Raw genomic sequence first — 9,695 nt, forward strand, 5'->3', positions numbered from 1 at the left:
AAAGAACTTTAAGGAATGCCTACAGTGTGCCGCGTGAGGTACACTGACGGAACTACGCTCCTGCCGCTTCTATACCCTAATGACGTTTTGAAAGTCTTCAGCAGTGTGATTATCCTATGCATAACAAGGTGGGGCCCTGGAATGATGGTCTCCTAATGTGGATGCAGAGATGTATTAATTTTTTTTTAATGAACTCCCATCAATGCTTTGCCGTATACCCCAGTCTCGTCAATATTATATGTTGTTTTTATATGTGATCTTTAAGAATTATATATATATATATATATATATATATCTATATATATATATATATATATATTATATATATATATATATATATATATGTATGTATGTATGTATGTAGTATTCATTCATTGCAAGGCAACTTTTGCAGGCTCTTTCTTTAGATGGTGTTGAAAAATGATACCTTGAAAACACCATTTACTCCCGTTATTAACTATCTTCAGATGCTTATAAAGTAAGAAGAGTGGAAAGTTTTTTTTTTTCTCTCTCTAAAATTTAGTCAACGCAAGGAGGCTACTTACAGCTAGCTTCAAGTTACATGAGCCAAGATACACTTAAAATGTTGGTTTGAGAGCCTTTATATTTGCAGCGCCCAGGATGTAGTACAATAGACTCACTCTTGATACCAGGGAACAAAAATTACAAAGACATTTTGAGTCGTTATAATAGGGCTAATGTGACATTTAATATGGTGCTTGGCCTGATTCTTCGATTTTTTTCAGTCGAGTTTGATTATGTCAAATAAATCTGTGGTTCCCACAGAACTAGTTCGGGAGTTTGGGAGCAGTAAGAAGAAAAATACTGCGAGTAAGAAAGAATAGGAATAAAGAGAATAACGACGTAAGAAACTCCCATTCAGTTGGTATATTAAGTTCTATGAAGAGCTTTATAAACAAATTCAAAGTTTTCATAAATGCTCATACATCGAGAGTTTTTCGTTATTATCCCTTAATTGAATATTTCCCCCTTGATTCCAATTTTATCAAAGGCTCGGAAGTACTAAATAAACAAGCAAATATCCGTAGGCAAAGCGTCAATCTATCCAGTTTGACTTGTAGGTGATCCTTGTCTGAAAATAGCTAACTTGATCATCCTTGATGGTGACGTCAGCAATGACTTACTTCGGTAGAAACAAAGTTAACAGATTGTCACTTCAGTTTGAACGCAGCGGTTGCGTCGTCTCTTGGTTTAATGTCGGAACTGGACGTTTCACGGACGCATATCCTGGTTACGTTGGCGAAGGAACTGGGGGTTGTTTTATGAAGTTTTTCGTGTACGTGGCCGGGACTTGATGCAACGTTGGCTAGGGAAGGCTACGTGGAGTTACAGTAGTGGAACTTTATCAAGTCTTTGCTGACGTTAAAGTTTGAATTCATATTATTGTCGTATATGTAGCTGTTTTACTTAAAAACTTTTAGCTGTGATTTAGTTTGTTTGATATTCTAGTTTTTAATAATTTTGCTTATACTTAATTTGGCGTACACAATGTTGTTATATTGCGTTCAACGTGTTATATTTTTTTCATGTATTTTTTGCTTTAATATTTCTATGCTGCTGCTTTAAAATATGCCAGGGAAACCTAATCGTCTTCACCCATTATTTGCTTGTCACAATGTTTAAGTTGAACTGCATTATATAATAGTCATCATAATAAACTTTCGTTTTCTTGTAGTAGGGACATTAAAGAATTATTAAACTTTTTAATAGCCATAGGGTATTGGTAAATCTCTTTCAGGGTCGGTTATGTCCAGTTTTTACGTAGTATAACTTGGAGACTTCTAACGTTCCAGGGAGGTTAGTGATTTGTTTTTAGTTATTGTCTCTATTCTAGGTGACTAGCAGCATAGCCTTCTAAACTATCCGATATTAAGTAATGATATAGCGTGAAATATTTGGTCTTGATGCTATTAAAATAAATTCAAACTACTTCCAGATGACAGTGAATCCAAGCTTTATGGAGCCAGGCTAACTAATCAAACTTCTCTTTTGAGAAAAGGAAACTTTGTTAAAAAAATTCTGAACCCAGGATAACTTCTGTATCGGTGCAAGAGAAAAAACGGGTTACGTGGCTCTTCAAGGTTGGTTTCCTGAAAATGGTGAAACTTAAAACATTTTGCATGAACCATCTAAACTAACTTTTTTTTTTTCCTCCACCCCTACAGGGGCGGTGCCTCTGTAGGGGTGGAGGCCCCTCCCATCCCTGTCCATAGGTCTTATGACCTATGGGCAGGGTTCATGGGAGGTTCAAACCAGCTAATTCATTTAAACCTTCAGGTGGTAAGTGCATCAGTCAAGCTGTTTTTGGCAATTAACGCACCTTCATTCTTTTTCTAAGATTTAAAAAGTAACGTAAGTGCATATTTTTATTTCTCGTAAAATCTGACATTAAGACAATCTACTTATGTATTGAAGACTTAAGTTTCCTGAAGGTTAAGGATGTTTATGCCAAAGTTAGTATTTAATTTAAGGTACTGTAGTTATTGTAAGTATTTTCATTTTTCAATTCCTTAGTTTTCAGCAGTAGTAAAGTTTTCGAGTTTTAAATATGAGAACGATAGCTTTGATCATTTTAACTCTGTTAAAAATTGCTTCAATTTTTGTTTTACCTAGTTTCATATAACGTAAATTTTGGGTTTTATTCTTGATTACACTCTTATTTGTCAGCAGTTTAAAGAAAAAACTGTACTGGATATTATTAATGACATTATGCTACATACAATATACAAACCTTCATTTAAGTTGAAAGGATTTTCATCAGTAACGTTAGTTACAATCTCCTTCTTAAATCTAGTACCGGATTTCTACCAGTCTCTTGCTTAGCAGTCTTGGCTTTCTGCCCTGTTGTTTGGTAGCACTTTTTTGGGAGCCTTAGTCAAGAGTCAATACAAAATTTGGATCTCTAATGAAAGCTTCTACTCGTCAAAGTTAGGAGTGACTGTGTCATGTTTAACTTGGCAAGTCACTGTAATGCCCTTACAGCATCATTTTTTTCTGCAACATTTTCTCCAGTATACAGGATAGATCAATTGGAATGGTTATGTAAGGCAACAAGAAGAATTGTGCTAAGGAACTGGTGCGTCTGCGCGTTTGTTGCAAAAGTTGATAAATTGAGGTGACTGGAGCCTGGCATTACTGATTGCTCTACTTAAGCGTGCTAATAAGTTTTATTTTTTTTTTTATTTCGCATGTGTTATTAGTTTTGACACTTCAATAAATGGTTTTATGATGGATGTACAAATCATTCTTTTTACCTTCAGTGGTCAGTAATTACAAGATGTCTAATTTAGATATTTAAATGGAAGCTTAGTTATTGCAAATTCCGAACGTTAAAAATGGCTGTACTATATGCCAGTTGGCAATATTATTTGATAGTTTTTCATTTTTTTATGCCTGAAATTAAGGTTTGTTTTGGATATAATAGCTTGGGAACTTAAGACTCAAGATATGGAAATATTTCATTTAATGTATTTAATGACATTTAAGCAGTGCCTCACATTTTTTGGCAGTAAGAAATATACATCAAAATGAAATAAAGGTGAACGCAGATTTATTAAATGGAAAATAATTGTTAAATAGTGGGAGTAGTGGTTGAAATTAATCCTTAGAGGAGAGAAAGCATGGCTACTGAAGAGGCGCGTTTTATTCACTGGGAAGTTAATAGAAGTGCGGTGCCCTATTTAAGTTTCTTGAGTAACTTCACCTGTGTGGCTTGACTCTAATTAATAAAATGTTAATACGCAGGTTGTCTTGATTTGTGGTCATGTTGTTAAAACACTTATGAACGAAAAGGATGGATTGATTAAAATTAATGGTATGTTGAAGAGATGAAAATCCTAGTTCATCGCAAAATACCCACAGTTAGTGTAGAAAGAAATTTTCATAATCATTAGATTTATCAGAACTTGGTTCTAAAACCGCTTGCCTCCATTTGCTCATTGACCTCTGTGTGGACTTCCATTTCCGACATTTAATTCACTACCTTCTGCCAGCTTTTTATTACATGACTTTTCCTCGCATGAGATAGATCCAAAGTTTCCATCCTGGTAACCCATACCTCTGGATTTCTTTAACAACAGGTTGATAAACTTGATGCGTACTAGTCTTACTGAATTATTTGCTTCAATTCAAGATAGGTTAAATTATTTCAACCTGCTATTCCAAAAACGCCTCTGTCTGCTCTAAGATGTGTCCTTGTATTAAACTTGGACTCTTTCAGTTTTAGTTGCTTTTAATTTTAAGAACAGTACCGCAATAAAAAGTTGGTCTCTGTCAATATCTGCTCCCCTTTAGTGCCTAGTGTTCTTCAGCCTTATTTTTCTCACTTGGTGGTTTTTCTGTCTAGTTTCCATGACCGTCTTTTGGAGAGTCAAAATTTTATGTTCGTGTGCCTAGTCTTGAAAAGTAGTAGTTCTAATTGAAAGAATTTTTTTAGCACTTTAATCATTTATGTTCATCTCATTTTAATGGGCATGTTATACCTACTTTAACTGTTGCTACTAGAATAGGCGGTCTACCTGCGTGTTTCTTGTTTCGCCATGTTTAATACTAGCCCCTCTGGGGGCAATGTCCCTCAGTGCATTTGAAGACAGTTGATCCCCGAGGAACTAGTACTAAACTCTGCGAAATATTTGATCCCCTAGGTTGACCGACTACATCTCCGGACCATCATGATTCCTGGCAGCTTCTGTGCTCATATCACGTCTTTCTCAGCGTCGTCAGAAGCCGAGGGTCTTTGATGTTTTTGTTCCATTCATTCGCTTTTCCCTCGCGCCTTTCCCACCATGATTCGTATTTATATGAATTTACTCTTGTTTTCCTCGGTGCCCTTCGTCAGTTGCCAACTGGAGCTTCATTTAAATATATAGAAGACTTTCCTAGAAAACTTCCTTCTAAATTCCAAATAAATATCTTGCAAAGTATTTCTAGGTGTTGATTTGACGTCCCCGAATTGTTTTTAGGTTACCGAAAGCTTTTAGAAATCGTGTGTGTGTTCCTTGCATTAATATTAAAAAAGTTGGTTTTATAGTTATGTAAGTGATACATTTTAGCTTTCATTTAGACTACTTACCAGAATGTCGGATTTTAACAGTTGTGGACCCATGGTAATTAGGTTATTCATCTTTGGAAGTGTATCCATTATATTGATAACCAGCACGGACTTTTAGTCTGCATAGTTTAAGGAATAGCGAACAAATCAGTGTGCGCGACGGTTCGAGTACATGTTGGCCAGGATCGCCTTCTACTGAAAACAGTTTCTTGCTTGGGCCACGTTTTTCGTGGGTAAATGCGCCTTCAAAGATAGTTGAAATATTAAAGAAAATACCGGAAGGATGGCTTCGATGGTATGGACACCTGTTACGAAGAGAGGAACATCATATTGGAAGACATATATACGATGGAAATGGAAGTGCGGGGTAGAAGGAAGAAGGGAAGACCATGAAAGAGATGGCGTGATTGTGTAGGGGAAGATATGTTATGAAAAGGTATTAACGAGAACGATGCACAGGACAGAAATCGACGGAGACGACTCATTCATAACGGCGACCCCATATAAAAATGGGTTAAAGCTGGGAAGAAGAAGAAGAAACGCGCCTTCTCTTGGGATGTCCTCTGTAGAAGGACTTAACCAGCCAGTGATTCTCATTACTCCTATAAAATAAAAAATTCCCGACTATGTGGTCTTTATTAATTCCTAAGTAATGATAATGAACGTATTTACTTTTTCTTTCTTTTTGACTCCCAAATCATGCGTTAAGGCCAATACCGGAAGCGAACTGGAGGAGTTGAAAGAGCTTTTTCTATCAGGTCATATGGAATTAGGGATATGAAGTTTGGTTTATCCTATAGTAAGTTTGAGACTGTTACTATGAACAGCAACAATCCCCCCCCCCCCACCTCTCTCTCTCTCTCTCTCTCTCTCTCTCTCTCTCTCTCTCTCTCTCTCTCTCTCTCTCTCATCGGTTGTATACCAAAACACTTCTTCCTCTCACTATGCTTTAGAGCGGTATACTACACCATCATCAATAAATAACAACTATATTGTTATAGTTATCATTCCAGCGAATACGTCGCAAGACCGGATGTTCTCACCAGCGAGAGAGCACAGGATGACTATCTTTTTATAAAAGGAATTGGATAGTTTGCTTGAGAACCTACCTCGTTGCCTTAATTGACATTAGGTCTCGGAATAACCTGCAGCGATGTGGACAGACGCATCCACCGTGTAATCGCTGTAAAGTGTGTCACATTGCTAAAGAGGATTGGGGGGAACTGTGGAATCCTTGACTGGAAGTGGTACCCCTACGTATAACTCATTAATGATATATTTTCTGTTTATGTATATCTTATGCTGGCAATTTAGATGTACAGTAAAAAAAAATGGAGAGAGAGTAACCTAAAAATAGTTACTTTTATTAGTGTAATAACAAACAACAAGGGGGCTTTCACAACAAATGTGTCGCGTCGAGTTGACCAATTGCCGGCCTCGCCAGCCCGCTGTGGGACAACTGGCGAGCCTTGCCCGCCCGTCCCGGGACACCTGCCGGGCCTATCCCGCCATCCCGGGACACCTGGCAGGCCTCACCCGACCGTCCAGGGATGCCTGGCGGGTCTCGCCTGTGCATCCTGGGACACCTAGCAAGAGAGAGAGAAAGAGTAACCTTAAAAGTAGTAACTTTTATAAGTGTAATAACAAACAACAAGGGTGCATTCACACAAAATGTATCGCATTAAGTGGACCAATTGCAGGCAGGGATTGCCCGTTCCCCAGACACCTGGCGTGACTCGCCCACCCATCCCAGGACGCCGCCATGACACCTGGCGGACCTCACTCGCATATTCTCGGGAATGGCAGGTGAGACCCTCCAGGTATCCCGAGACTGGTGGCCTAAGCCAACCAGGGGTCAAAGGACGGGCAGGCGAGGCACGCCAAGTGTCCCGGGACGGCCGGGCAAGGCCAGAAAAGTGTTCTAGGACAGCAGGCCTCACCTGCCCATCCCAGAAATTCTGGCGAGGATCGCCCGCCCGTCCCGGAACACCTGGCGGGCCTCGCCCGCCCATCCCGGGACACCTGGCAGGCCGCGCCCGCCCATCCAGAGACACCTGGCGGGCAACGCCTGCCCGCCCGTCCCGAGACACCAGGCGGGCCTCGCCCACGCGTCCTAGGGGGCTGCGCCCGCCCATCCCAAGACACCTTGTGGGCCTCGCCAGCCTGTCCCGCCAGGTGTCCTGGGACGGGCGGGCGAGGCCCGCCAGTTGTCGAAGAAAGGGAGGGCGCTGCACCCACGTGTGGCCGGGACGGGCGGGCGCGGCCCAAATGTCCCTAGGACGGGCGGGCGCGGGCCCCCAGGTGTCCCGGGACACCTGGCGGACCGCGCCCCCGGCCCAGTCCCGACGGGACACCTGGATGGGCCGGGCAGCACCCGGACCCGTCCGGGACACCTGGCGGGCCTCGCCCGCCCGTTCCCGGGACACCATGGCGGGCATCGCCCCCGCCCACCGTCCCGCCCGGGGGGACGACCCCAAGCCACGGGACGGGCCGCTAACCCCGCCCGGTCCCGGGAACACCTGGCGGGCCTCGCACCGCCCGTCCCCGGGGAACACATGGCGGGGCCTGCACCCGCCCGTCCACCGGGGGCCCGGCCCGGGGGACCGCGCCCGACCCGTCCCGTGACGCCTCGCCCCCGCCACTTCCCAGGGACCGCCCTGGCGGGACCCTCGCCCAGGCCAGGCGTCAATGGGGATGCCTGGCGGGCCCCACCCCAGCCCACAACAACCGGCACCAGTACAATTGGAAGGGCAACCGCCCGAGGGACCCGGGAACGCCTGGCGGGCCCCCAGCCCACCCGTATTCCAGGGACGCATTGGCGGGCCCCACCCGACCCGACCCGGGCCACGTTCGGGGACGGGCCGGCGGGCCCCACCGCCCGTCCAGGGACGACCTGGCGGGCCGGCGCCCGCCCGCCCGGACGCCCGTTCCCGGGACGCCTGGAGGGCCGGCGGGCTCCCGCCCATCGTCCCGCCCGACCCGGACCCGGCGGGCCGCGCCCGCCCATCCCGGGAAGCCTGGCAGGCCGCTCCCGCCCGTCCCGGGACGCCTGGCGGCCGCGCCCTGCCCGTCCTGGACGCCTGGCTGACCGCGCCCGCCCGTCCCGGGACGCCTGGCTGGCCCTCGCCCGCCCGTCCCGGGACAACCTGGCGGTCCTCGCCCGCCCGTCCCGGGGCGCCCGGCGGCCGCGCCCGCCCGGTCCCCGTGGACCGCCCTCGCCGCCCGTCCCGGAACCTGGCGGGCCTCGCCCAGCCCAGCTTCCCAATTGGGATGCCTGGCGGCCCCCCGCCCGCCCTTCCATGACTCCTGCGGCCACCGGGGGGGGGGCCCGCCCGGACCCGGTAAACGCCTGGCCGGGCCCCGCCCGCCCGTCCCGGGTACGCCTGTCGGGCCCGGCCCGGGGCCCGGTCCCGTGACACCTGGCGGGCCTCGCCCGCCCGTCCTGTGGGGCGCCTCGGCTGCCCGCGCCCCCCGGCCCGTGACGCCTCGCCCGCCCGTCCCCGGGACGCCTTGCGGGCCCTCGCCCGGGCCAGCGTCAATGGATCCTGGCGGGCCCCGCCCTCCCGTCCCCCATTGGACCCTGCCCTGGCGGGCCACCAGCCGCCCGACCCGGGACTCCTGCGGGCCCCGCCCGGCCCTTCACTGGGACGCCTGCGGTCCCCGCCCGCCCTTCCCGGACGCCTGGCGGGCCCCGCCCGCCCGTCCCGGGACGCCTGGCGGCCGCGCCCAGCCCTCCCGGACGCTGGCTGGCCGCGGCCCACCCATCCCGGGTTACGCCTGGCAACCCCCCCCATCCGAGCCCGCCTTCCCCGGGACGCCTGGCGGGCCGCGCCCCACCCGTCCCGGGCGGCCTGGGCCTGGCGCCGCCCCAGCTCCTCCCGGGACGCCTGGCGGGACCGCGCCCGCCCGTCCCGGGACGCCCTGGCGTACCGCGCCGCCCGTCCCGTGACGCCTGGCGGGCCGCGCCCTGCCGTCCCGCGGGGACGCCTGGCGGCCGGGCGGGCCCGCCCCGTGCCCGGACCGCCTGGCGGACGCGCCCGGGCCACGTCCCGGGACGCCTGGCGGGCCGCGGCCCTCCGGGCCCGGACGCCTGGCGGGCCGCCCGCCCGCCCATTCCCGTGGGACGCCTGGCGGGGCCCGGCGCCCGCGCTCCCGGACGCCTGTCGGGCCGCGCCCGCCCGTCCCGGGACGCCTGGCGGGCCACGCCCGCCCGTTCCCGGGACCCGCCTGGCCGGGACGCGCCCGCCCGCCCCGTCACCTGGCGGAGCCTCGGCCCACCCGTCCCGGGGCGCCTGGCGGGCCGCGCCGCCCGTCCCGTGACGCCTCGCCCGCCCGTCCCGGGAGCCTGGCGGGCCTCGCCCGCCCGTCCCGGGACGCCTGGCGGGCCCCGCCCGCCCGTCCATTGACGCCTGGCGGGCCCCGCCCGGCCGTCCCCGGGAGGCATGGCGGGCCCCCGCACACGTCCCGTCCAAGACGCCTGGCGGGGCCGAGCCCCGCCCGCCCGGGGAGCCTGGCGGCCGCGCTCCGCACGTCCCGGGAGCCTGGCGGGCCGACGTCGCCAGTGCGGGACGACCGCGGGCCGCAGGCACATACGCTCCGTCCCGGACGCTGGTTAGCGGGCCTG

The 9,695-nt window shown here is 50.3% G+C and overlaps 1 long non-coding RNA gene across 1 annotated transcript; it reads left to right on the forward strand.

Annotated features, from left to right (window-relative positions):
* Positions 1-1,193: 1,193 nt before the first annotated feature.
* On the forward strand, positions 1,194-3,205 carry LOC135218649 (uncharacterized). Its single transcript, XR_010315372.1, has 4 exons — positions 1,194-1,352; positions 1,760-1,818; positions 1,958-2,102; positions 3,034-3,205. It is a non-coding gene; the product is annotated as an uncharacterized LOC135218649 (long non-coding RNA).
* The last annotated feature ends 6,490 nt before the right edge of the window (positions 3,206-9,695 follow it).

Source organism: Macrobrachium nipponense, chromosome 9 (genome assembly GCF_015104395.2).
Source record: "Macrobrachium nipponense isolate FS-2020 chromosome 9, ASM1510439v2, whole genome shotgun sequence".
Lineage (NCBI taxonomy): Eukaryota > Metazoa > Arthropoda > Malacostraca > Decapoda > Palaemonidae > Macrobrachium > Macrobrachium nipponense.